Raw genomic sequence first — 27,446 nt, forward strand, 5'->3', positions numbered from 1 at the left:
CTCCTTCACAACCTATATTTCTTTCATCAAAGTAGAACTTAATTCAGCATTGGCTAAACAGCAGTGTAGTCACATCAACAGAAGTAATAGAATAAAATTGATTTTATCATAGTTGTTTATTTAACTTCTTTTTTAACATTGAAGGTATATGTTTCAAAAATTGCATTGCTTATTTCTCCTTTTTTATAAAAAAAAAAAATATATATATATATATATATATATATATATATATATAAAAATGTACAGAAAAGTGAATGTTGTATGAGTCCGTATGAGTTTGGATAGTTTTGTTTGAGTATGAATGAATATCTTTTTTTCTGTATGTGTAATTGTTCTTATCCGGGGGTTATTTGCTCAACATTGTACTGCATTTAATCTTGAGTTTCATGTAGGAATTCTGTTGAGACAAATATATATATAAAACATTTTTTTTATAAAGGTGTAATACCGAAACGCGTCATGCCTGCTTAAATAAATGGTCTTTGCAAGCCCCGCTGTGTCGCCTCATCGACTTCGACGGAAGGAGGTGTTTTTTTGATGTATTGCGTGCTGCCACTGACACGCGAGGATGGCCCTTCCGCAACAGTCCAAAGGGATCAATGGCAATTTTCTCGGACTACCTCGCATTCCAAAAGTGAACAGAGAATATGCTGACAACGTGCAGTCCAAACTTTTATGGAGAGATGTTGCTACTTTAATGGCGTCTCCATATCTGCCACCGATGGAGATTGCGAGGCTGGAAGTGTGGGATACAAAGACTGTTATTGCCCAGCACAGCGCTAGAGATCTTACCTGGTCACGCTTAAGTCGGCTTACTACTTCAGAACGAAAAGAAAAATACCGGCTAAACGGAACCACTCATGAGCACGATGGACAAACTGCATGCTGGGTAATGTAGTCTTACAATCTTGTATTGCTCGAGTGATTCCGCATCAGGTGTGCTCCATACTACTTCAGGCATTGGGGCTATATAAACAGACTTATACAAGAACTGCTAGCACCAGAGGCACTTTTTAAACTAACGGCATTTGATAAAGGTGTAATACCAAAACGCGTCATGCCTGCTTAAATAAATGGTCTTTGCAAGCCCCGCTGTGTCGCCTCATCGACTTTGACGGAAGGAGGTGTTTTTTTGATATATATATATAGATATATATATATATATATATATATATATATATATATATGTCCAACAAAGGCCCTGAAGCATTGAGAGGTCTCTCGACGCTGTTCTGCCAAAGGGCTGTAAAATGCAGTCTGCCTCACTTTGCCACCTGATTCCATGTAGCCAACGCGTTTCAAGGCGAACCTCTTCGTCAGGGCAGCAAACAAACAACCAATTCAGACTCGCAGTACTTATTAAGGCTAATTTATTCTGGTAAGTTCCGCCCCTCAGTGGGCGTGTGCATAGTGCATTAGTTTCAATGCCTGTTGGGACTTGAAGTCCTGAATGCGAGAAAAAAGTGTCCCATTTGCTTGCAATTTTTCATAATTGTTACCTTAGTAGGTGGTGGACCCGTTAGGCAGACTAATTTGCATGTGAACAACGTGCTGATCCATTTGGAAAGTTCGAAATGGCAGCCTCTTCCAGCTGGTGATGCAGTGCTTGCAGCCGGAGATGGAGCTCCTCTCCGCGGCCGGGCAGCCGCGTTTAATATTTGTCCAACAAAGGCCCTGAAGCATTGAGGGGCGGAACTTACCAGAATAAATTAGCCTTAATAAGTACTGCGAGAACAGCGTCGAGAGACCTCTCAATGCTTCAGGGCCTTTGTTGGACATATATATATATATATATATAAAAATGTACATAAAAGTGAATGTTGTATGAGTCCGTATAAGTTTGGATAGTTTTGTTTGAGTATGAATGAATATCTTTTTTTCTGTATGTGTAATTGTTCTTATCCGGGGGTTATTTGCTCAACATTGTACTGCATTTAATCTTGAGTTTCATGTAGGAATTCTGTTGAGACATATATATATATAAAACATTTTTTTTATAAAAAAAGGAGAAAAAACAATGAAATTTTTGATACATATACCTTCAATGTTAAAAAAGAAGTTAAATAAACAACTATGATAAAATCAATTTTATTCTATTAGTTCTGTTGATGTGACTACACTGCTATTTAGCCCATGCTGAATTTAATTCTACTTTGATGAAAGAAATATAGGTCGTGAGGGAGTTCTTGATTGAATGTTTTGGTTTTCCCCTCTTCTCCTGGACTTCAAATTGTCTCTTTTTAGAGTGGGTCCCACTTTTTTGCATAATAATGCTCTAGACACACTGCTATCTCTCAGGCGGCGGTGGTCGGGGTGGCTCGGTCCGCTGGAGGATGACGATTGGTGAGATGCCCAGATGGCTCTCGCATTTAGCTATCTCCTCCAAGATCCAATTGCTCCAACTTCACTATCTCCACATGACGTATTTCATACCACAACTTTTATGGAAGGCAGGGATATTGTTTCAAACAAATTGCTTCTGGTGTCCATAAACCAGCACAGACATTTCTATATGGTATGGACCTGCCCCTTCAGAATGCAAGTCATAACATCGACGAATCCTGGGCTTTTGGCAGGGTATAAGGATGTTGCTGTCCCGGATCTTGGATAGGATAGTGAGTTTAACCTCAAAGATGGTGTTGTTTGGTATCTTCGCGGAATCGGGTGCCTCTGTGGTGAGTGGATAATGGTGGGAATAGCCACAATGGCCGAACATGACATTGCCCATAGGTGGAGATCCTTTCACCTCCCCACCCTAACTGAATGGTGAATGGGAATAAATTGGTTTACTCAAATGGAAGAGCCAGTGTACGATGCCAGGGGCTGCCCTCATTAGTTTGACAGGATATGGGCCAAATGGTGGTCCTATTATGGACTAGACTCAGGGGACTGATAGAGGTGAGTGGGGGGGCTGGTGTTGGGGCTTGCATGCTTTCGCCATGATAGGTCCACTGTGTAGCATGCTTTTTGTTCTCGGGGACCTCGAAACTTATAAAGTTGCTTTATAAAAAAAAAATACTGTTATACGATTAGTCAGATAGCACGTCGTTTTTGGAAAAGTTAAATACTCGTGGTTAGGCTGCGTTTAAAACATAATCATTTCCAGAAATATACATGATCCAGTATACAAGCGGCAGGGAAATCCAGTTGCCATATTGGACCTCTAAGTTCTGCCCAGGTCTACTAATTGACCACTGAGTTTTTCACTTTGGCTCTACAGGAGAACTTTAAACATCCATAACAGTTTTACAGTAATTAAGTAATTTAACTCGGGATAGATATTCATTGGCAATGTTCATTTATGATAGTAAGTCAGCAATAGGACAGTGCTGCTTTAATTAAAAACAAAATATCAGGAATGCATTGTCTTTCAAAGTGGGAGAGGCACTGTCACAAAAAACATAAAAGCATGTCCCGCTGCACTGCAAAAAGTCAATAATGAATTGGTCAAAAGCTTTCCACCGACATACAATGTATCACTTTTGCCTCCCGGCAACACTAATCTTTCATATATCTTCCTCTTCCTGTTTACTTCATATCCTTAATGTGCAGCACATTGCTTTATTTTAAGAATTAGGAACATGCAAGCCATATGTTTTTGGCTTACTTCTTGAGGCTAAAGAGAAAGGGACTTTGGTTTCCTAAGAGGTCTTAATTTGACGATTTTCTGAAACTGAGAGGTTATCTTTTGAAAAGATGCCGAAGAGCCTGGTCTGTTTAAACAAATGTTTTGTGTTCAAGGTCACTACTTTTGCAGTAAAATGGATCCGTCTAGTTAAAAGTTTACTGTCCTGCAGCACGTTGTTCTTTTTTCGTTTTTTTCCGACATCACGAAAGGAGTGACCCCAATCGAATTCTCGAGTTTTTGTTGATGAAGTCAGACAGGGTACGTAGCAATTACCTGGGTAAGGTGAAATGTAAAATGTTTCCCGCTCAGTGATCCTTAATCCCACAATAAAATATCACATTGCTTTACAAATCATAAATGAGCCCAATTGTATGATACTCACTTGTATTGCTGAATACAAGCTGAGAAAGCCTCTTTTCTTCCTTATTTGGCAATGGCACGACACACCAAAGATGGCTTTTATTTCCCAACCTCGTGAAAACACAGATGGTATCGTTATTCCCCATTCCTAGTTGCAGAACTAGGAATGGAAAGGGAAAAAAGCACCCAGTAAACAGAGCATATGGCGATATTGATATTTACTGAGGGGCAGTTTTACAAATGTTTTGCTCAGGGTTAGTGTCACAAAAGTGACTAACCAGCACAAAATGATTTTTCCTAATTTACTTTCCAGTGCATAACATGTTTTGTGCTGGAAAGTACTCTGAAAGTAACGTAGAGCAGCGGGAAGCACTGCCTTGCTTTACTTAGCACCAAGGGACGTTACATGGGTGGTACATGGGCATTCCCATGCTACCACCCATTCCTTTTGACCCAAAACCCTATCTACACACAATTGTAAACAGGGTTTAGTACCAAAAATTAACAACACTTCAAAGGAGGCATTAACAAGAGGAATGTTTTGATTTCTCCTTTCTTTTCTGACTTTAAATATGTGCTGCACTGTGCCGCACACTTGCAGGGTTTAACCCCTTCGCTGCGGCACGAATTCCGCCGCAGCGCTGGGGGGGTGAGGGGTGAGCGCGGCGCCGCCATGCTCATGACGGAACCACGCCGTCATGAGTCACGGGCGAGCTGTGCTCATGACGGTGTGGTTCTGTCACGACTCCGCCCACTCTCTATTTCGCCCGCACAGGCGGGGAATTAGTGTCGCGTGGGAGGAGCGGCCGCAGCATGACGGAACCACGCCGTCATGAGCACACGCCGCCCGTGGCTCATGACGGCGTGGTTCCGTCATGAGCACACAAGGGGTTAAACATGACTAGGGATAGTATGTTGTACAAGGAGGCTATGCTTCCTGTGCAAAACCTATGCTGGACTCAGGCATGAAACCTAATGCTATGGCACTAAGTTGTGTGCCTGGCGCACAGCAGCTGAAATCAGCACCAGCGCTAGGGAAAGGGGAAGAGAGAGCCATATCTCTCCTCCCCTTCCTCCCGGTTACGAAATGCAGGTCAGCCTCTTTGAGTGCTGCACTGTGTTGCGTGCCCTAGGTTATTACTTCCCAAAAAAGGAAGATATATAAAATTGCAGGTGAACAGTATATATTATTAAAGAACAGGTTATGGAAGGCATAGGGGTCAAACAACCTCAAACAGCGTATTTGCCCAGCTTAATGAGAAAAGGTCTACAAAGCACAAAGGGCACTATCCACAAAGATACATTCAGTGTACAAAGACATTCCTGGCAGGCATAAACCCATTTACCTGTATGTAGGGTTCTCCACACCTGTAAATCTCATTCAAGGGGTGGGAAAATGGATGTCCCAAGAAGTGGAAGGGAAGGGCTGGGAAAAAACTATTTTCATGATGAGAAGTGGAATGGGTCACCCACGGATTTGGTGTGGGTGTACGGTAACAGTTTCTAGATATGGAAAATATTTTTCTGTGGTAAAGAAATTGCGTTTGCACAGGGAATTCCTTTGCTTCGTTGTCAGAGATTCTCCTCACAGCAGGAACAAAATCCCAGACTGAAATGTCTCTTGATCTTTACAGAAGTGTTCTTGGAAACCTGCACCTGTACCTAGTGAAGTTTTCCAGAATTACTCCTGGGAAACTTTGTGAATTTAAGAAAGTCATATAGGGCCATATGTAGGAAGCCAAATTGCGATCGCAAATGCTGAAATTCGCCGAATTTCGGCGTTTGCGATCGCAATTTGGGGAGTGTGCTATGTAGCACACAAAAACCCACACGCAAAATAAGGAATCGCAAAATTTGCGATTCCTTATTTTGCTAATGCATTTAAGGAATCCCAAATTACGATTCCTTAAATGCAATGTATGAAGCACCCAAGTTGTGCAATTTTGGCTTAAGGAATCGCATATTACCACCAACCTCAGGTTGGTGGTAATTTGTGATTTCCTTGAAAAATGCACTTTTTGCATTTTTCAAAGTGCCATGTGGCGCACATACATGCCCTTAGCGCATGTATGTGCGCCACATGTGCACACATGTTTATTTCAGGGGTGCAAAAGGGTGTCCTATTGACACCCTTGCAACCTTGAAATTGCATTCTCAATTTGCGATTCTCTAATTGAGAATCGCAAATTGAGAATGTCTGCCTATTCATTCCTATGGGCCTTCTAGCCCATAGGAATGAATGGCAAGGTATTCCTTATTTGCGAATCTCAATTTGGGATTCGCAAATAAGGAATAGGTGGGAATCACAAAATATTTTGCTAATCCTACCTACATTCCGTTTTGCAATTCTCTAATTGCGTTTCCCTAAAAATTGCAATTAGAGAATCGCAAAACACGTTTTACCTACATATGGCCCATAGTTATTTTCAAGACACAGGCACAGATCTGTGTCCGTAATTTTTTTACTCTCTTTGGAAACGGACATAATGTTTTTACAATGGAATATTTAATGTGTTTTTTTTTTCATTTTGGCTTACAACGCAAAAACAATTTTTTGATTGCCATTTTTTGAGAAAGAAGTAATTTAATTTACAAATATATATAACTGTATATTACCATAGTTGTGTATATACATAATAAATAGTTAAAGAAGTAGTGAGATGGAACATCTGACTATCACACTAAGATGAACAGATTTGTTTAGGGTCCAACTTTGAATGTGAAGCCGAACGCAAATAGTACTTGCACCCCATTTACAATAAATGGGTGCATAATGTGCTTGAACCTAGGGTTTTTCCCGCTTAGATCCCATCAAGTATTATCTGGAGGAATTTGCATGGAGAAAACACGTCATTAATGAGAATCACATTCAGTTTAAATGTTCGATAAAGTTGAAATCTAGCAACAGGTTAATAACATCACCACGCAGTGATGTTTTTTATGTAGGTAGGTTTACTTCATGTTCTTCCAAGAGACTCTGATTGAGCCCTTTAAAGTTAAAAAGGTGATATTGCACATTTTCTGTTGCTTGTGAGAATTGATACAACCTTCAAATGACTGCATCTTACAATTGGTGAGGCTCAGGTGAAATTGCTTGGCACTTGCCATAAACACTGGGAATCCAGCTTCAAGCCCCAAAATGAAATGTTACTTTGCACTCACTTTAGACAGTTTACTCTGACAATGGAAGCGGAAAACAAGGCAGTAATGTGATAGAATGTTGAAGGTACTTATACCATATCTTAGGAGGTGGAAAGGTAGAATACATATTGGGTGTGGCTTACACAGAAGAATCTAAGATGTGTCATGATTGCAGAAAGCAGCCGGAATGCCGAGATTGGATCCAACATGGCGGCTCGCTATCGCGCATGCGCGACTGCGTCAGGCAAGTAGAAAAGCCTGCCTTCCGGTGATCTCGAGGCTTCGCGTTCCAGTGTTGCCCCGCAGGCTGTGTCTAGCGACTTCCCGTTTTGAACTCGGACTTTGAATTCCTACGCCTCTCGGAGTTTGCATCTCCGACCTCCGTCTTCCGTTCGGTTTTTGCGATAACTTAGCTGTTTACCTTCCGTACAGCTATTATTCAGAGCTCGGTTTCTTTTTTCCGGGAAATCCTCTGTTCTATTTGCCGTGTAGTGCGCTACGCGCTTGGTACTTTGCAGTTCTTCAGGCTCCCTTCGTTTGGAGCTTCCGTGGGTTGTTGTGTGCTCCGCCCGCCTTACCGGATTTTGTCCCGTGGGCCGGCCGGGCTTATTGACTCCCGCCTCCAGTCCTTAAATCATTTTCTTACGTTGTCGTCCCTGGAGCAAGTCTTCATCACAGCACCGTGTGTTGTATGGGCCTGGTGAGGATCTCCGCCTCTGGACCTGTTGTGATCCTGATTCACCGCTGGACTCTTTCAGTTGCATTAGACGGTAACATTGCACTGGGTATAAGGGGTATATAGTTGAGCTCTATCTCAGCGTTATCTTATTTCTGTCCTTATTTTTAGGAACATTACTCTATTTAGAAGATGGGATACACCTTAAGGCGTCTGTGCTTTCCTCAACTCGGTTAACCCTGTGCCTTTCCTGCATACATCTTCAGAAAACCCTTCAACAGTCGTCCCTGTTCGGGAGCTAGGTATCACTACTAGTAGATATTTCATGGTCTGTCTAGTTGGGTTGGGGAACTTATCTAAGCACCCTGTCTTTTGTACTCACCCTGTATTTGTACTCTCCTAGATAACAAGGTTCCCCTGACACGCAGATGAGGTGAAGACGGCAGCCCCAGTGATTGTTACCCCTCTTTCCTTGTTTTGTTTCCCCTCTTTCCCCTATTACCTGTGCACTCTAGGGTTCGATAGAGGCACTAGGTGGTGGTGGAAGGTTGGGACCTTTGCAACAGCATCCTGAATCTCGGTGGCGCTCCTGCAGAATCTTCTCCTGGTAAGATCTTTACAGATGTCTGCCCAACTTGGGTATGTGGCAGACAGGTGGGAATCGTGGGACATCTAGTTGAATGCTGGGCAATGATGGGACATGGGAGGTACTTGGTGAACAAAGATGGAGTGAAGGAGTCAAGGGGAAGAGAGGAGCGAATGAATTAAAGGGGGGCAAAGAAAAGTAAATGGAGAGTGAGGGGATGCTCACTGGAATGAAGGGAGAGTGGAGAGAAAGTGTTGAAGATTAAGTGGCTGGACAGATTAGGGAAACTGGGTTATTACTGGTATGAAGAAAGAGCAAGAAAGGGCGAGGAAGGGAAGGAGGATTTAAGGTGATTAAGGAAAAGTGTGATGGTGATTATCAGGGATTAGACACAATTATAGAGTGAAAGGGTTGTAAGTTGGTTGACAACAGATATTGAGTGGATAAGGGAAATTAATGTGAATGAGGTGAATGATGGAAAAATGAGGGGTGGTGCAGGGAACTGAATACCAAGTAAATTAAATGCTATCTAGTGTTTTCCATACATGACCAAAAGTTGTCCATAGAAGGCTCTGTTTGGCTTTAGGGCCCTGGGTACAAGTCATTTCTATAACCAATGTCCTGTATGCAAAGCTTGCTGAGAAGGACCTAAGGTTGTCTATTAGACCCGGGATCCCTGGTTGGCTGAGGTAGGTACCTTAGGTCAAATCGGGATCCTTGTTTCCACTTCAGGGAAAGGAAGGACACCTTCTGAGATAGCCCCCACTCACCCCCTTGGTAGCTTGGCATGAGCAACCAGGCTTATCTTCAAGGCAATGTGTAAAGTATTTGCAACCATGCTCACCGCAACCCAATGATGACACCACAAATGGACTCCACACGAGTTTTATAAAAACGAGTACAAATGTTATATAGAAGATATACGATAAGACCACACGATATAAATCCCACATATGAGTATGTGTAATATTCCTTCTGGTTGGTTTTTAGGCCAACCAGGCCTTGTAAGTTCAAGTAATATTAATGAGCATTTCTAAACATTCCACTGTAGTCCTACTACCATTTTATGCAGTTCATAATGCTAGAATCAGGCACTTTGCAATGGAAAAGTAATGCAATGCGTAACGCAACAATCAGGCACTTTGCATTGTAGAAATAATGCAATGCGTAATGCAACAGCCAGGTACTTCATTATACAGAAATAATGCAATGCGTCATACGACAATCAGGTACTCCGGTATGCAGAAATAAAGTAATGCGTAATTCACTCCAGCACTGATCACAGTGCCTTAGGCAGTGTCTCCGCCACTCGTGCTGACTCGCAAGTAGCCTCTGTAAACAGTTGCCCCAACACGGGTATGGTATGACAAAAAGTGCAGCTCCATGGTCCGGCCCCGGTACTGCCACTCTCTTGGCAAGTACGGGCCAGGATACGAACTGAAGCAGAGGCTCGCGCTGCCAGAATGAGAGAGAGGCCGAGAGCGTCTCCCTGCGAGCCCGCACCCCGCCCCAGATCCTATCGCTTACAAATCCAGACAGTCAATCCACAACAGGCAGAGACACACAGAAATGTTAGAGCACAAAAACCCAGCCACTTCTAAAAGAGTGGTATATAAACACATAATGCAAAAACCACCTTCATAGAAAGATGTGTTATTACATTGTGAGTTCAGGCATACTAAACTTCACCTCTCCATCTTCAGCCTTTGGGAAGATAGGCAGGAAAAGATATTACGCAGCCTCCCCATTCTGTCCTATGGGCAAGGTGGCTTTTCAACAGTGAAAAATGAAATGGAGATTATTTCACTGTCAGTACATGGTACACACCTTAGCACATGTCCTACCTTTCACATACACTGCACCCTGCCCAGGGGGTACCTTGGGCCTACCATAGGGGTGTCCGCTGTGCATAAAAAGGGAAGGGTAAGGTCTGGCAAGTGGGTGCACTTGTCAGAACATCATGGCAGTTTAACAAACCGCGCGCAGGCACTGCAATGGCAGGCCTGAGTTCCCTCTTTAAGGCTACTGGTGTGGGTGGCACAAGTAGTGCTGCAGGCCCACTAGTAGCATTTGCATTACCAGCCCTGGCACACATAGTGCACTTAACTAGGGACTTTACTAGTAAGGTAAACATACCAATCATGGACAACCAATTATCGTTATACTTTATACAGGGAGCACTTGCACTTTGACACTGATCAGCAGTGGAAAAGTACCTGAAGCACCTAAGTTGGCAACACCATGTCAGAAAAAAGGTCTAGGGGTAAAGCAAAAAGTTTAGGGAACTTTAGCCAAAAACGGGCCAAGTCCTACATTGTCTGTAGCAGGCTTTGATCATGAGGTCTTGTGGACTGGGCGCATGGCATCCTAAAGACCATGGCCCTTACATAATGCCCACTGAACACAGATGACGGGTTTGGAGACACAGGTACTGGGTTCAATGCATGTCCAAATGACACACTGTGCACCCACTGTATGCAGCACATGATCAAAGGCCGTGTGTTGTGTTTCTGCTGTGCAGAGGGGGGTGGGTGCAAAACACACCATCTGACCAGAAAGGTTGGGTTAAATGTCGGTATACCTTTCAGCTGGATTGTACAACTATTTTATCACGTTTATATTAATTTTATATATCTTTGCTGTTGTCCCTTCTTGTGATCATTACCAGAGGTGTCACATCACATCTGTAATTTCATCAAACAAAGGATACTAAATAGACCCCCTCACTTATCGTTTACATAATTTAACCCCAGATGTAGCCATCCTGATTACAGAAGCGTTTGCTGTGCCTTGTGTTCCAGTAGCTGCGGTTTGCGTTGCTTTACTGGTGCGGCTATTTTATGTTCTTTTCTATTCTGGATTTGAAAGTACCATGTTCGTCAAAAATGTGCTGCATACCAGTCGCCATCACCTCGCAATCTCACTTTAGGATGTCTGTATACATTTTTGAATGTGTTTTCTAAGGGAAAGCGAGTTTTGAATAAAACGTTCTTTTTCACTTTGTATTAGGTTACAGTACGCACTTTCTTACAATTTCCGCATGTTTATACACAATACTTTAAGATTTATTTAGCACATACATAAGTCACGCAAGAGTGCACGTGATGATTTTCAGCGCTCCGCCAAATATAGGTTCATTTTAGTGCAAATCCTTTTTTTAAAAGAACGGCATAATTGCATTTGTTGTAAATCTGCAACGCTTGAACAAGAAGACATTCCATTTCGAAAAACACTCAATGTGTTTAATTGACAGATAGCTGGTCTGCTTACTGGTGTCAAACAACTTCACAAAGACGGGCTTAGCAGTGTGGAAAGGGATTAGGAAAACTTTCATCTCCGGACATGGGGTTAAATCAGACACAAGCAGTGAATGAAAGTCATCTCTAGGTGACAGCTGCTTTCTGTCACATGTGACATGAGTTGATGATCGTAGTCAAGTACGCAGCAGGCAAGTGTCCACATTAGCTACATCATCATCCTAATTGACCCTAATTAGTGCATTTTCTACCACTGTCTGCAGGGGGAACAGGAGAAACTGAAATGTGTTTTTTGATTTTTTACAGAGCTGGTCTCTTCAACTTTAGATCATGCTTGCTGACCAAGGCAGACACTCTTGCATTACTACTAATAGATGGCCATCCAAATTATGATTTGCAATTTATTTGTAAAATATAATATTTTTAGCATCGGATCGTGAAATTGTGATTTTGGTTTTACAAAAAAAGGACACATCTATGATGAGAGAAAAAGTTAAAAAGAAGACGCTTTTGGGTAACAGAGTCCAAGCCCTACGACCCAACCCCATAACACCAGTATCCCCCTGGTTTAGTTAATACTGTAATTACAACCTAAAGGGAGGCATACAGTAATTTTCTTCTTAACGTTCGATTGATTCTCCAAAGTCCATAAAATCACATCCATCAAATATTCTTTTCATTTTCTTGCCTTTATTCTCTATATCCATGACTTTTATCTGAATGAAAAGCTTGTTTTGACCACAGGTTTGCATCTTACATCTTCTTCTATTAGTTAAATAGACAATACAATTGTAATTCGCACATCAACGAATGACACATGTTTTGCTATTGCCTGATTTTCAAGGCAGATAAGCTGACAATGTCTCCACTGTCTGTATACAATAGGGCTTTAATGCCTCGCAAACATAATGCGCCCGTTTTTTTCTCCTTCTCAACACACAGTTCTTTTTTTATATCGTATTTTAGATAAATTTGTAAATTAACTCAAAATCCAATACTTGCGTTATATTTGGTCTCAAATTAGTCTATAAACATCTCAAATTGTCCCCAATTCATAATCTCAGCAATTGCCGACTGGTGAAATATTCCTGGTGCCTACCAGAAGAAGAAGGCATGGCAATGCGAGGCAATGTTGTGCTGTATTGCAGTTAATGTTTTGTGTTAAGTTTTGAATTTTGTTTGTGTTTTGCTCTTGTGTGTATTAATCAATTTGGTCTGGGAAATGAGAAATTCATGACCTTCATACTACCTCACAGGTTTGAAGAATATAAATGTCACTTCCTCACACCAAAGGAAGAAAATCTTTCTGGTGCGCTTCAATCATAGCCCAAGATGATGTTTTTCAATCAGTTTGATGAGCAGCACACCATGCATACTCACATCACATTGATTGAATGCGAAAGCACCCGGAGTCTTTGGGCTCTAGCTGCTTTCACTGTAATTGATGCTGGGGGACCTATCTAAGCCCCCTAGAAACAATCACGACAGGAGAAGTACTGTTGGAAAGTGGAGAATGCCCCCTTTACAATGGTAACTCTTCCTTGTGGACACTCTTTTGGGAAGGCCACAGGAGGGCTGTCACAAATCAAGGATCCACCCACTAGCCAATAGGGACAGCTGTTGGATGGGAGAACCTCCTAGGCATTGCCAAGTGCCCCTCCCCAACAAAAATACATATTCAGTTTTTCTGCACCCTACAGAGGGTTAGAAAGCCAGTAGGGAAGGGTGTGGGCAGTACCCCCTCTCCAAATTCACCAACAGTCTTTCTTCCCCCCATGGCATCAGATTCAGTGACTTACCCCTAATTTATCCACCCAGTGGAAGCACAAAACACACTAAATATCAGGGATTTTAATATATACATACAAGAAATAGGGAGGGGGTGGATGGCCAAGGCATTAGATCATAGTCCCTCTCCTAAAAGACCCTACACTCTGTATGCTCTCCTCTCCCCTGGGCAGACAGAAAGCCCAGTGAACCACAATGATTTTTATCTTTATGGAACAGATATGGATTAAGAGTTGGCCCTCACAGACACCACCCCTGAAGGCCCCAACAGTCTTTAATTTTCGCTATTTTCTTACTTCGCTCCAGGTGAATCTGCAAGCACTGTATACCTTTGGAATCCCCAAAATTGAATCAAATTTGGCATGGATATCTATTTTGGGAAAATGTTGTGAAACTTTAAGCACAAACTGCCACAGACATCAAAAAGGGCTCAGAACTGGGAGAGAAAAGCCTCAGCGCTTACAGGTTTAACTATGTAGTTATGTTGATTTGTATATGTTATTGTGTTAAGTTTTGTTTTTTATTTTAGATATTGCCAGCTAAATGCAGGACATCACTTTATAATTCCCCATGACAATCAATCCTTTATCACTGTTTAAGTAGATAAAATAGCACCACTCCAGCTACTCAACTATTATAGACACCAGTCAGCCCAAAACTGGCAGAGATGGTGCCTTGATTTAGCACTTCCAGTGCTCACTTTACTTGATACTTTCATGTGCCTTAACTTGGCACTCACAGTGCCCATTTTATGTGATACAACCCATATTGTGTACTAATATTTCCATTCTAGACAAAATGTTAAGCCGTGTTACTCAACTGCAGGCTTTATGACGGACTGCAAATGAAAGTTCTCATTCTCTCTATGAGTGAGATTGTGGGAGAGGCATGGCTAACCACCCAAGGTGGTGGATGCATGGTAATCTAGCTCGAGAGTCGGCCAATTAAATTCCACTGAAATTCGTGATACTATCTACACTTTTAAGCCCCTACTGAACAGCAAGATCACCGCGGCCTGCCCTGAAGGAAGAGAATCTAGAGGCCCACATCAAAGCAGAGTCAGGAGATGAGGAGATCCTTGAGACAAAAGATGGCAGGCCGTGCAGAGGCCTGATCAGGGCCCGACTGGGACACAGTGATGAGCCTCGACTTTTGGGTGGGGGTGGCCCACCTCCCCGTCACTAGTTGTTGAGTTTAGGGGGTGTAGGTACCTACCTGTGGCAGCATCCAGTCTTGCAGGCCACCCAGGCGGAAGACAGGAGGTCCAGCAGTAGCCGTGTGGGCTGACCACCAAAGAAGGGAAGTGCTTGAAAAAAGTCACCGAGAGAGGTTGAAGCCCCTCACTCCCCCAAAAAGGCACCCGGGCTGAAAGCACAGGCCTGAGATTCTGAGTCCTGGATTGGCAGGCTTTGGGGAGATTGGAGCTCAAACCAGGAATTATGGTCCCCTGTTCTGCGGCCTTTTAAAAAGCCTCTTCTTGACTGCTCATGTCACCTCGTGCCATGGGGGAGAGGCAGGCCATGCACTGACAATAAAGGGAGCAAGCCACAACCCATACCCAAAAAGGAGACTGCAAATTGGGGGCTGCTCCTGCTGCCCCAGGGTGGGTGCTATCCCCACGCTGGAGTCAGGTGGATCAAGAGTCTCCCCCAACAACATGCTCTGAAGTGTGAGCGGCTATCTATCAGCCATACAGTACAGAAGCACCAACATCTAACTCACCGTGGAGGCTCCTCCCTCCTTCCTTCCTCCCCTGGGGAGCCGTGCCCCATGATGGGGAAGAATCAAGCACAAAACCCCCCGAGCCAACGACCACAATGGTCAAAGCGGACCTAGAGATGTACACGGCAGCATTGATGCTCTCAACTGCGCAAGGAAGCTCCACTGACACATCATAAATGCTAATGGCAATTGGAGAGTTTAGAATTGGTCTAGAGGCCAAGGTGGATACGTGGACTATCGACCTCAACATACTGAGGGATGAGCATGAAAAACTGAGTGACAGGCTAGGTCAAGCAGAAACAACATGGACGGAACTCAAACCCCAGTTGATATCCACTTCTAAGGAGCCACATGCTTTAACAGAGCGAGTGTGGATTCTAAAACACCTTGCTGAAAATGCTAAGGGAAGGGCAAGGTGTACTAATCGCCATATAGTAAGCCTACCTGAAAAATCAAAGGGCCCCCAGGCCACCCTCGTTAATGAACAATGGCTCCAAGAACAAGTGTGTCCTGATGGCCTCTCCTTCATGTTCACAGTAAAGAGGACACATCGTGTTTCCACCCGGCCCCCTCTGACAGGGGCACCCATGAGGCCGATTGCAGAAAAAATCCTGTTTTTCTTCAGGGACGAGCCCTCATTCTCAGTGCCACCTGAAAGAAGGGCCCACAGTTGGTGGATGATTCTAAAGTACTGCTAGGCAGTACAACATCAGAGGGCTTCATTCCGGTCAGTCAAAAGGCGCCTGAGGGAACAGGGCCTAACATACACCTCACTCTTCTGGGAAAAGTTGAAAGCAGTAATGGACCAACAGTCTCACTGTTTTGCATTGCCTAAAGATGCTTGGTCATGGATTGATCAGCTACATATTGGACTAGGGAGCCAGAAGAACTCCCAAACCAGTCCCCAAGTGAGCAAAATCAAACATGGCTCAGATGCACCAGAAGCAGGAGAGTTGGGCACCATGCAGGGACCACCGACCCCACTACAAATCTGGGATGACCAGAATTCGGTGGCGGTGTGGCAGTAGCACCAGGTTCAGATCACCACCAGCATCCGAGAGGTCTAATGGAGACTGTCCTATGCCTATTGTGACTCCACAAATAGCGGATGAACCTGTGTGAGACCCTTATTTAATCCTTAAGCTGTGACATCTAGATCGCCGACCACAAAGGGCTAACCGTCCACCCAAAGGAGCCTGCCACTTTGGCCTCATACCCCTCTCAGTCAGCATTGAACACTTGATTCTTGTTACATACCACAAAGGGCTCTCTGTAGAGCAGACAGTTTTTCAGTCATAGTTAAGATCCGGCACTGTTTTCTTGCCAGACCAGCAGTTGTTGTACACCTTTGAGCCTTCCTCTAAGCATGATGATGAACCCAGGTAAATACACAGCTCTTTCCTGGAATGTGAGGAGGTTAGGCACCCTGTGCAAGTGCTATGGAGTACAGGCACTTCTGAGAAGTTTGGGTACCCACTTGATGAATGAGGAGGGTAGTAAACTGAGGCACACATGGCATGGTCAATTGTACTACAGTATGTACTACACCTTTGAAGGGAAGCAGTAACATGGACAAAACAAACATAGCCATTCCACACAGTGGATAAACGTGGTGATCAGTAGGGCTTCTAAGTGCTGCGGAGGGGCAGCTTGAACAGCTACCCCTTGGTCCTGGGCCATATAAATGACCCCAATGTATATCAATTGGCTATTCTGACAGCAGTATCGCAGAGATTGGTGGACTGGATGGGCCCGCCATGTTCACAGGGAGGGGACTTTAACTCAGTACTGAACATTGTGCAAGTCTGTTCACACCCCCCCTGCCTGGTACCCCAGCTTCCCACAATGCCAAAACTCTAGAGAACTGGCTACAGGCTTGGTCACTGGCAGACTTCTGGGGGACTCAGAACCCAGGAATGAAGCAATACTCATTCTTCTCACCCCCACATGAGTTACAGGATTGTCTAAACTATATATTCGGCCCATCGACGGACCAGGAGACGGTGCTCCATGCCACCTATCTGGGAAAGATGTCCTTAGATCACAATCCTCTTGAAGTACAGTTTTGCTTGGGCCTTGTACCTACTCACATTACCTCCTATAAACTACAACCACTATGACTGGAAGCCATAGATGATTTCTGAAATAATGAGGGCATGGCCTCATTCCCCCCCCCTCGGTGGAATGGGAGGCATTCAAAGTTGCAATCAGGGGGTCTGTCTTCACACCATGAAGGGTGCACAAACCATGCTCTAAACGGATCTAAAAAAACCTAGAGGCATTCCTGCTGTTCCTCAAGTGGATGGCTGTAGGTACCCCCTCAATCAAGCTGAGATTTCAGGAGGCATGTAAAAATTAGGCCACCTTGTTAGGATGGGTTTAAGGCCTGGACTACAATTCATACATTGAGCATTCCGTAGGGATAGAGCTGGGCGCTGACTTGCGCGGCTAATTGGACCACAGCAGACTTTCCCGCCCATATTGTCCAAAGCCATGAGGGAGGACAGAGAATATAACATTCAAGCAGATATATATGAAGCATTCCAGCAGTACTTCAAAGCACTCTCCTCCGATTCTGCCCCTGCAGAAGATGAGAGCACTAAAGCTTTCCTGTTGGAATAAGTGTTCCAAAAGCCCTACCCAGGAGCCTGCAAGAGAGTTTACTGGCCCCAACTGTTGAGCAAGAGATTAGAGAAGCTATCCGGCAACTGTCAACAGGCAAGGTGCCGGGGTCAGACAGCTTGCCGGTAGAATACTACGTGGCCTTTACCTCAGTTGTCATACTGAAGCTAAAACATATATATGAAGCAGCACTAAAGATGGGCAGCCTTCCTAGTATGACCATTGAGGCAATAATAACGTCAATCCTGAAGCGGGGGCAGTCTCCGATTGTACTCTCCTCCTATCAACCCATCTCTATTGTAAATACAGATTCCAAAATACTGAGCAAATTCCTGGCTGGTAGACTTCTCCTGATCCTCCTTCCGATGACTAACAGCAATCAGAATAGATGGATTTCAGGGAGAAATACATCTCGTAACATCAGGAAATTATATCAAATCATGGAGAGGGCCCCCAGGGAATGGCCTAGAGCAGAATGTTTATCTTTAGACCTTGAACAGGCATTCAACATGTTCAGATGGTCCTACTTATTTTGAACCCTATACCGATTCGGACTTACCCACAACTTCTTAGATGGATTAGGTTCCTTTACAGAAAAGCCATGGCAAGGGCAAAAACAGGCCAACAAATATCAGTTGAGTATAAGATAGCGAAGGTTACAAGACAGGGCTGGCCCCTGATGCTGTTACTATTAGCACTGGCCATTGAGCACTTGGCCATGTGATTCAGGTGGAACAGTCTAGTCTGGGGTATTCCCCTAGATAGCACCACACATGCCATCCCACTTTACACTAATGACATGCTTGTGTACATCTGAGATGTGGAGATGACCTCACCCCGATATCATAAGATCTTGAAGCTTTCAGCCTTGCCTCGGGTGTAAGAGTTAATTATGTGAAATCTGGTGTCTTCCCACTCCCGAAGAATGTAGCGGACCAGTCAATTTCACACAGAGCCCACTGCTTACATTGGGCCGCTACTACATTATGATATCTTTGTATCAGTGTATACAGAACCCATACTGACCTATTGAATGGTAACCTGGGCAGAGCCATGAGGGCCATGCGCGTCCAGGTGGCCTTCCGAACCTCTTTACAGCTCCCTGTTCCGGGTCAAATAGCAATCACCAAGATGGTGATGGTTCCAGGGCTACTCTATTATATTGCAAACCTTCCCTTACTGTTACCGAAGATATTATTTCATACAGCTAAACTCCCTCTTGATTACTCTCAGATGGGGAACGGGAAGGCAAAGAATACGATTGGCAATGCTAAAACTCCCACTAGATAAGGGAGGATGGGGGCCTCTAAACTGTTAAGGTTACTTCCTGGCACCCAACTTCAATGGTTGGTGGGACGTCACCTACAAGAAACTGGATACACGATCATCAAGGTCAAGATGGGAGTGCAGAAGAAGCTGTTTTTCCCTGGTGAGAGAAGAGTGCAGGAGGTCCCTCTTCTGATGGCTAATGCCATAACCCTGTGCAAAATGGCCTTCATATACATAGGCTTTAAAGTACTGTTTGCACCTGAACTGCCCCTTTGTGGACTACCAATGGAGTCGGGTCCCTTTGAGTTAATGAGCTGGAGACATGGAAAGAGGCTGGTATCCACAACCTGGGGGACCTATATAAGAAGGGTGAGCTAATGGATTTTCACAAGCTATATAACCAGTTCAATCTACCAGAAGACCAGTCTGAATGGGAAAATTAGGGGATCCCTTAGGAGGCGCTGGGATGAGACCCTGAACATACCCCCACCAATGCTTTACTACAAATGCTACATACAACGGGGAAGGGCCATAGATTGATAACCTGGCTGTGTAGAGAAATCAGAGATCACAGTAATCTCTCCCTGCAGCCCCTCAGAGAGGCATGGGAGGAACTCTTGGGGAGAGCATTACATGACACGGAATGGCAGAGGACCTTGGAATACCTCCGAAAGGTCTCCAGAAATAAGAGATTCTGCTTGCGCCAGATAAATATCCCACACAAAAGCCTATTTGATGCCACAGAAAACTGGCCACCTGTTCCTGGAGGAGTGCGCCAACTGCATTTGTTGCCATCACTCTCTCGCAGACTCCTATGGGATTGCCCTGCTTAATTGGCATATCCCTAAGATCCTCCCTGCACAAAGTTACTACAAGGTTCAGAGATCACCTTCTCCTGCTAGCCAAACAATGCATTACAATGTAGTGGAAGTCCGCTCACCCCCAACCAAGGTGACCTGGCAGGCAGATGCATATTCTGGGCTGAGGTAGAGATGAGAGAGCTCTGCAGGGAGGAACACTGAGGTCTACGATGACATCCAATCCCAGACCGGTGAGACTTCTTAGTGGAAGACCTCAAACAGTATGGGGAAGGAGATGATCGTCCCCCATAATGGGGTAGTGCTTTTCCCCAGAATGTGGCCAAACCCAAGGTGGAGTGCCTCAACTGAAATCAAAAACTTTTTCAGTGGTTAACAGCCCTCCCTTTATAGGCTCCCTGGCTGCCAGAGTGACCGAAACCCGGAGACCCAAGACCGGGGAGAAGACTTACCTCCTGTTTACAAGAGTAAACGATATATCCCCACACTAGGGTGGCAGGAGAGAGGCTCCCAAGACAATCTTGGGCTAGTCATGGCTCCAGGTGGAATGGGGTCGGTGTTGTAGTTAAATAAATAGTTTTCAGCTAGCTAAATAGCTAAACATTATATGCCTTTGGAAAGTGAATGAGTGAATAGCAGTGAATGACCTTAAATTGTGTTAACTACGATAGAACAAACTTCCTTACTAAATTAATATTCCACCTGTATACTTGCCTGTGTCATGTTGTATCTTCGCCATCGGTAGAAACTTCGCAAAACCCATTAATGCTCGTTTAAAAAAGGAGAGAGATTGCAAAATTGAATTTGTGGAATGTAAATCAGTTCCCAAATTCTATTAAAACTTAACTGACTGAACTCAGTAGGATTCCATATATAGTTCACAATTTTTCGGAGCACTCTTGACTAATACAATGCAAAAAACAGTAGTCAAATGATATAGCACAAATTAATAGGCTGGGTTCTTGTTTTCTTCTCTTTAATTTTCACAGATCCTCCAATCCCTTATGCCAACGCATTTCGTCGTAACAGGCAATACACCTACGGCTTCCTCAGGGCTGGAAGTAATACAAAGTACATGGTTGTAACATCATTCATATTGAAGTTCACATAATCCCAAGAAACCTTAGACTGAGAAAATACCTTGTGGTTTCTTTTCAATGAATCTCTGTAAAGTCAAGTTTAAAAGATACTTAGAACACAAGGCAACGATCTCTCATGGCATCTGTTTTGATCTTAAATGGCCACACTCTCTGGTCAATGAATCTTACCTCAATAAAGGTAATCCACTGAATATTTTCATCCATTTGATAAATTAAGGTTCATATTCCTTAAGGTGAGTATACCAAGAGGTAATGTATTACAATTCTACCATAATCACACATAGCCAAAACAAGTTTTTGCACTAATATCAAACAGTTACTAACATTGTTAACTGTATTCCTTACCTCAAAAATAGTTTTACTTGATATCTCATGTTTTATTGAAATAAAATATGGTTAGCCAGTGGTGTTAAATATCATTCTGTAATCTTTGTAGGAGCGACGTATTACATTCTTTCTCCCGGTTGAAATAATAGGAGATTTATCTGGACTTATTTGGTGAATTATTTGGGATACTTTATTATTTGGACGAGTACGTTATTTGAGGTAAGAAATACAGTTAACAATGTTAGTAACTGTTTGATATTAGTGCAAAAACTCGTTTTGGCTATTTGTGATTATGGTAGAATTGTAATACATTACATTACCTCTTAGGATTTCCTACTGAGTTCAGTCAGTTAAGTTTTAATAGAATACAGTTAACAATGTTAGTAACTGTTTGATATTAGTGCAAAAACTCATTTTGGCTATTTGTGATTATGGTAGAATTGTAATACATTACATTACCTCTTAGGATTTTGAATACTCACCTTAAAGAATATGAACCTTAATTTATCAAAAGGATGAAAATATTCAGTGGATTACCTTTATTGAGGTAAGATTCATTGACCAGAGTGTGTGGACGTTTAAGATCAAAACAGATGCCATGAAAGATCGTTGCCTTGTGTTCTAAGTATCTTTTAACCTTAACTCTACAGAGTCTCATTGAAAAGAAACCACAAGGTATTTTCTCAGTCTAAGGTATTCCAGCTCGAGGTCACAAGGATTACGTACATATAAAATTGCACTTTATTGGATGTTATGATTCGAGTGTGATTACCACAAAATCACTGTATCAACAATAACTGAATGTTATTAAGCATGATGTGAGATTTTATATGATATCAATGAAGATTAACCCCTTGTGTGCCCCGCCCTTTCCCCGCCCTGTGCCGGGCGTTGAATTAGCGGGCGGGGTTCATGACGAGATAGTCTCGTCATGGGCACAGCGCAACCGCGGCCCATGACGAGACCATCTCGTCATGGGCACTCAAGGGGTTAATAATGTGAATATTGAGAAATGTAGAAGTTATATTTTGTTTGGATTGTGTGCCAATGATTCTAATTGGCTATATCTGTTAGTTCATGTGCTGATGAATTATTATATCTGGCTCTTACAGCGCTCACAATTTAGGTTTTGAATAGCCCTTTGCACTGGGTGCAATTTCATAGGTTTCTTGGGATTATGTGAACTTCAATATGAATGATGTTACAACCACGTACTTTGTATTACTTCCAGCCCTGAGGAAGTCGTAGGTGTATTGACGAAACGTGTTGGCATAAGGGATTGGAGGATCTGTGAAAATTAAAGAGAAGAAACCAAGAACCCAACCTATTAATTTGTGCTTTATCATTTGACTACTGTTTTTTCCATTGTATTAGTCACGAATGCTCCGAAAAATTGTGAACAGTGTAATCAATCCTAGATTGATTTTTGGAGAGTTAGGGTGTTTTCTCTCAATTTTGGATGCACCGTACACTTTTGAGTCTTAGTAAATATAGTGTGAATACTGTATGAGCGCCTATATACCCTCTACACCCAAATTCAGTGGATTCCATATATATGCCAGTACATAAAGAAGTAAATGAAAACATGAAATAAGTAGTTCATGACAGGATGATGTTTTATGAGTTACTCTAGTAACCAGTTTAAAAGCAACAACCTCCCCATCCAACAGTAATGTGACCACATAAATCATGGTTTGTCCCCATTCATAGTTAAACTATATCACGTTCTGTGATAGACTCAATCTCATACGCTACATTACAGGTGTGATAGCACCTATACAAGGCTGAGATTGCTAACATAATATAATTTGTTTACATTATCACTGTAAACATGCATGAATAGAGTGGTGCTAACGTAGGGCCTGATTACGACTTTGGCCGTCTTACCACTGGACTGCTGCTTCGGCAGTTCCAAGTAGACCGCTGAGCCGGCGGTCTTCTGCCCACCGTATTACGATGCATGCAGCCTGAACCGCTGATTGCTGTCGACAGAGTGTGTTCCACCTGGGCCGCAACGGACTGTAATGTTGATGATGTGTACTCAGAAACCATCAGGGCTGCGGTTTCCCACCAAGCAATTTATGAAAACACAGTTGTACAGGCAGTCTCCTAGCAGCAGTTCCCCGATGGCAGTAGGACACCGTGATACGCTCTCAGTAAGGCACCACAACAGTGGCCATTGGAAAGATACAAAAACAACACAGCTGATATTCACTGTCCAAGTGGATACACCAGCAAATCATACTATATAACTCACCCTAACCCAGACCATGATACTTTGCCTCTCCACTGCAGCACGGCAAGACAGAGCAACAATTTTGGTCACTCAAGTCTTCCCTTTTTCCACTATCCCATTTAACACTTCCACACAAATTTTTTTTACTAATATCTCTTGGTGTTTTTTGTTAGTCATTGTCACACACTTTAATTGAACGTAGGTTACGTAAAAAAATCCATATTTTTCAGAGTCTGAGTTGTCAGTCATGGTGGTTGAAATCATAAGAGTAGCTGGGTGCTCCAAGGCACACGTTCAATTTATTCTAGTGTTTAGTCTTTTTAAAACCATTACACTAAAAACATTCATAAAACCTTTTGTGCACTTATTTTACGAAATTTTAAAAATAAGTATAAATATAAGAGAAAATTCATAATATCTCATTAAAATATGTAATATACCTCACATACCTCTCATGCGACAGAACATTGACAAGATATGTTTCTTTACAGTCAGAACAAGATATAAAACAACTCCTGTTTTCTTTCAAAATTTGTGTATAAGATGGGATTAATTTTTCCCATCAAAGTCATTGTTCGTGATTAATTTCAGTATCGTCCTTGAATCAAAAATTTCTTCTTAATGAGGTGCCAACATTAATCATTTAGTTTAGGATTACTAAACTCTTGGTCGGTTTGTAATCCAACTGATCTTTACATATGTATTCTTTGTATTATTGGTCCTTTGTTTTGTCGATTTCTTTTAAATTAAGTTTAAATTGTTTTACCCCTCTGCAGGCAAGTGAGAGTGGGATTCCTCCCAGCCAAGTTGTTACCGCTTGCCTGCAGGTACGTATTTTCAATACTGTAAAGTTTATTTTCAACAGTTTTTTCGTACCTAGTCCAAACTTTGGGCACATACAGAGAATATGCGCTAAAGACTATAATCATAAGAGTAGAGCCACAATTGTTTGGTGCCCACATCCAACAAACAGTAGGAAAATGGAAAGATGGTCCAGGATAGTCATTAAAGTGAATGCTGTAGGTACCACCCTGCGCACAAAGCAGGAAATTAGGAAGAGGTGCAATGGCCTGAGGGTAAAGATGCATTCCCTGGCCTCCAAGCACCACCTGGAGGCCCAGAAAACTGGTAGTGGTCCTCCCAGCACCCCATTTCAGCAATTTACCTGGGAGGAGAAGGTCTTGGCTATCCTGCATTCTGAAGGCTGGGGAGTCTGGCAAGTTACACCTCACTCACTGTCACTTCAATGTCCTGTATGCTCTCATCTCATCTCAGCTTTTGCTATTGTGTTCTCTATCTACTTTCCCAACATACAGTACTAAAAGTATCGGAGATGTCTGATTGTCAGTTTCAATGTGTATTGTTGCGTATAATATCACATGTATCAATTTTCATTACATGCCACATGTTGGGATTATGTCTGTCATGTATTATTATGAAAATACCATCCCAGGACCTATTATATGTGTCAATATGTAAATGCATGGTCCAGCCCAACTACATTTTGGCAACAGGTATGTAACACTAACCATTGGTCAAGTGCTGGCAAGTAGACATTTGAATGACTACAACAACCATGATGCCCTGTTTCTGTAATTTAAAACAAGATGCAATAGTGGTTTGCCCATTTTCACTTGTGTTACAAGTTACAACTGATTTCCACTTCCCATTGAGTTAAAAATTGCCACGTGTTGGCAAGTAGAGATTAAAATGACTACAACTACAATGAGGCCTGTTTCTGTAACTCCAAACAAGATGCAATAGTGATTTTGCCCATTCTCATTTGTCTGATATGTTACAACTGATTTCCGCCTCTCATGAACTGAGCAATCTACACGCAATGCTCTACTCAGAGACATGTTTTCCTACTCAGCTTGATGTTGTCCTGGTTTCATCAACTGAAACTATTGATGGCATGAGTGACACCATACCAAGTGTGTACCTGAAATATTTGTAAGGCATTAGTCTAAGTCAGCTGATTAGAAGTGTCAGTTGGCCCATTGACTTTGCACTATTCACAGGATGACTAATGCTAAATATACAGCCAAGTTGTGTGTTCGCCTGTATTGTACATAACTAGGCCTTGGAAGGGTCAAATACACATATTACTGTGTTAGCTGAAATGTTTGAGAGATGTCATATTCATTCCTTAATCCAAAATATCAGCACATCTGATGAGCTACTGTATTACAGTGCATACATTGAATTGTCTCCAAACGTCTTGTTAACAGGTTTAATACCACAGAAATATATCAAAATTGTAATCTCTTCCTAGTCTGTTTTTCCTAAGTCTCTACATAGGGGCCGATTCCGGTCTCACTCGGAAGGGCTCCGAACGCGATGCGGCTGTAAAAAGTATGAGCTGTACGCGTGTTTACCAACTAACTCGTACAGCTGTACGAGCGAGCAAGTACGATGCGAGAAACGCAAAATTGCCGACCGACTTGTTTCCTGGTCCGAACCGCTCCGTACGCCTCGTCCGTAAGCAAACCATGCTGTGCAATGGAGGCGAATTCCAACCGCACCAGTACAATGCACGCGTCGGACAGCCGGATCGAGCTTAAGTTTCCGGCTCGCAAAACATCCCGGAAACTGCCTTAGGGGGTCTGCGTCGGACCCCCCGTCACCCGTAGCCTTACGACTTGGACACAGGGGGAGACCCAAGGGTCTCCCCAACACAGGTATGTATGGTACGGATGGCACCAATGCGTACCCACTGTAGGGGGCGCCATTGTGTAAGACATACCCATTCAGTCAATGGGAGCCCATGTACGCGTCTTATGACCGGCTCCCATTGACTTCTATGGGAGTCCGACCGAACTGAGTCCGGCAGCATGCTCGGTCGGACTGCAGGAGTCCGGCTCAGTCGGAAAACACTCTGGATCCTGCTCGGTCGGAGAGCTTTCCGACCCAGATCGGAATCGGCCGCTTACTGTGACTCAAATCATTTGGATGTTGATACCACACTTCCATCAATAACAATGTTCTCTATTACACAACAGGTCGATCTGGCGGAGCACCTGCCCAGAGCTTGGTCACCAAAGAGACTCCTACTCCACCCCTGGATGAAGCCCTCAGTGATGACAACAGTCCTGGACATGTGGATGTGGATGACTTACCTGGCACATTTGGTCAGCCTGGGCAGACCGCAACAGTGAGTCTCACTGTGCCCAAAACAACACCTCCCACCCCAGCTGTAACACCTCAGCCAATCCCAGTCCTCCCAACCTGTGCACCTAGCACAGTATCTATCATCTTGTGCCCCCCAGTCCTGGATTCTGAGGTGAGGATCACCAGCCCAGTCACAGAGGAACCAGGAGCCAGTGGGAGAGGGCAACCTGAGCGACGGGCACAGGCCTGTGGGGGTAGGGGTGGTGAGAGGCATACTGTGGGCCAGCAGAGTGAAGCCACTGGGGCCACTCACACCCAGGCCACCATCGACCAAGTCTTGGGGCCCAACAGGAGCCCCAAGGCATTATGGGCCAGGTATTGACAGAAATCCTGGAGACGAAGTAGCTGCAGTGGGACATACACCAGGAGCTGGCCACCCACAACACCAGTACGGGCCAGCTCATTGGGGTGCTAGAGTACATCAACACAAACCTCTGCAGGGCTTTTCCACTACCATCTACCTCTACCTGTGGTCCAATTACATCCGGCCCATCTACATCAGCGGCAGCCACAGAAAGGGAGGCCCAGTCAGAGGAAGACACGTCTGCAGACACCCCTGTCTCAGCAGCAGTGGATCCCCCTCGTTGTCGCAAGCGGTGATGTCCATGCAAAAATCCAGGAATTGCAGATGGCAAGAAACCCACCACCACCAGCAAGAAACCTCAACCTCAGTTTCCTCCAGTATGTGTCACATATTCACTTTGTGGGCTATTTCTGGATACTTCTCCCTTTCTGAGGGGAGTAG

At 43.5% G+C, this 27,446-nt stretch overlaps 1 long non-coding RNA gene and 1 pseudogene across 2 annotated transcripts in view; one reads left to right on the forward strand and one right to left on the reverse strand.

Annotated features, from left to right (window-relative positions):
- The window catches only part of LOC146821615 (uncharacterized), a 179,615-nt gene that overhangs the window by 82,915 nt on the left and 69,254 nt on the right, over positions 1–27,446 (reverse strand). The window lies entirely within an intron of this gene.
- Positions 569–27,301, forward strand: LOC146821616 (uncharacterized; annotated as a pseudogene).

This window comes from Triturus cristatus, chromosome 6 (assembly GCF_964204655.1).
Source record: "Triturus cristatus chromosome 6, aTriCri1.1, whole genome shotgun sequence".
In the NCBI taxonomy this organism is placed as follows: Eukaryota; Metazoa; Chordata; class Amphibia; order Caudata; family Salamandridae; genus Triturus; species Triturus cristatus.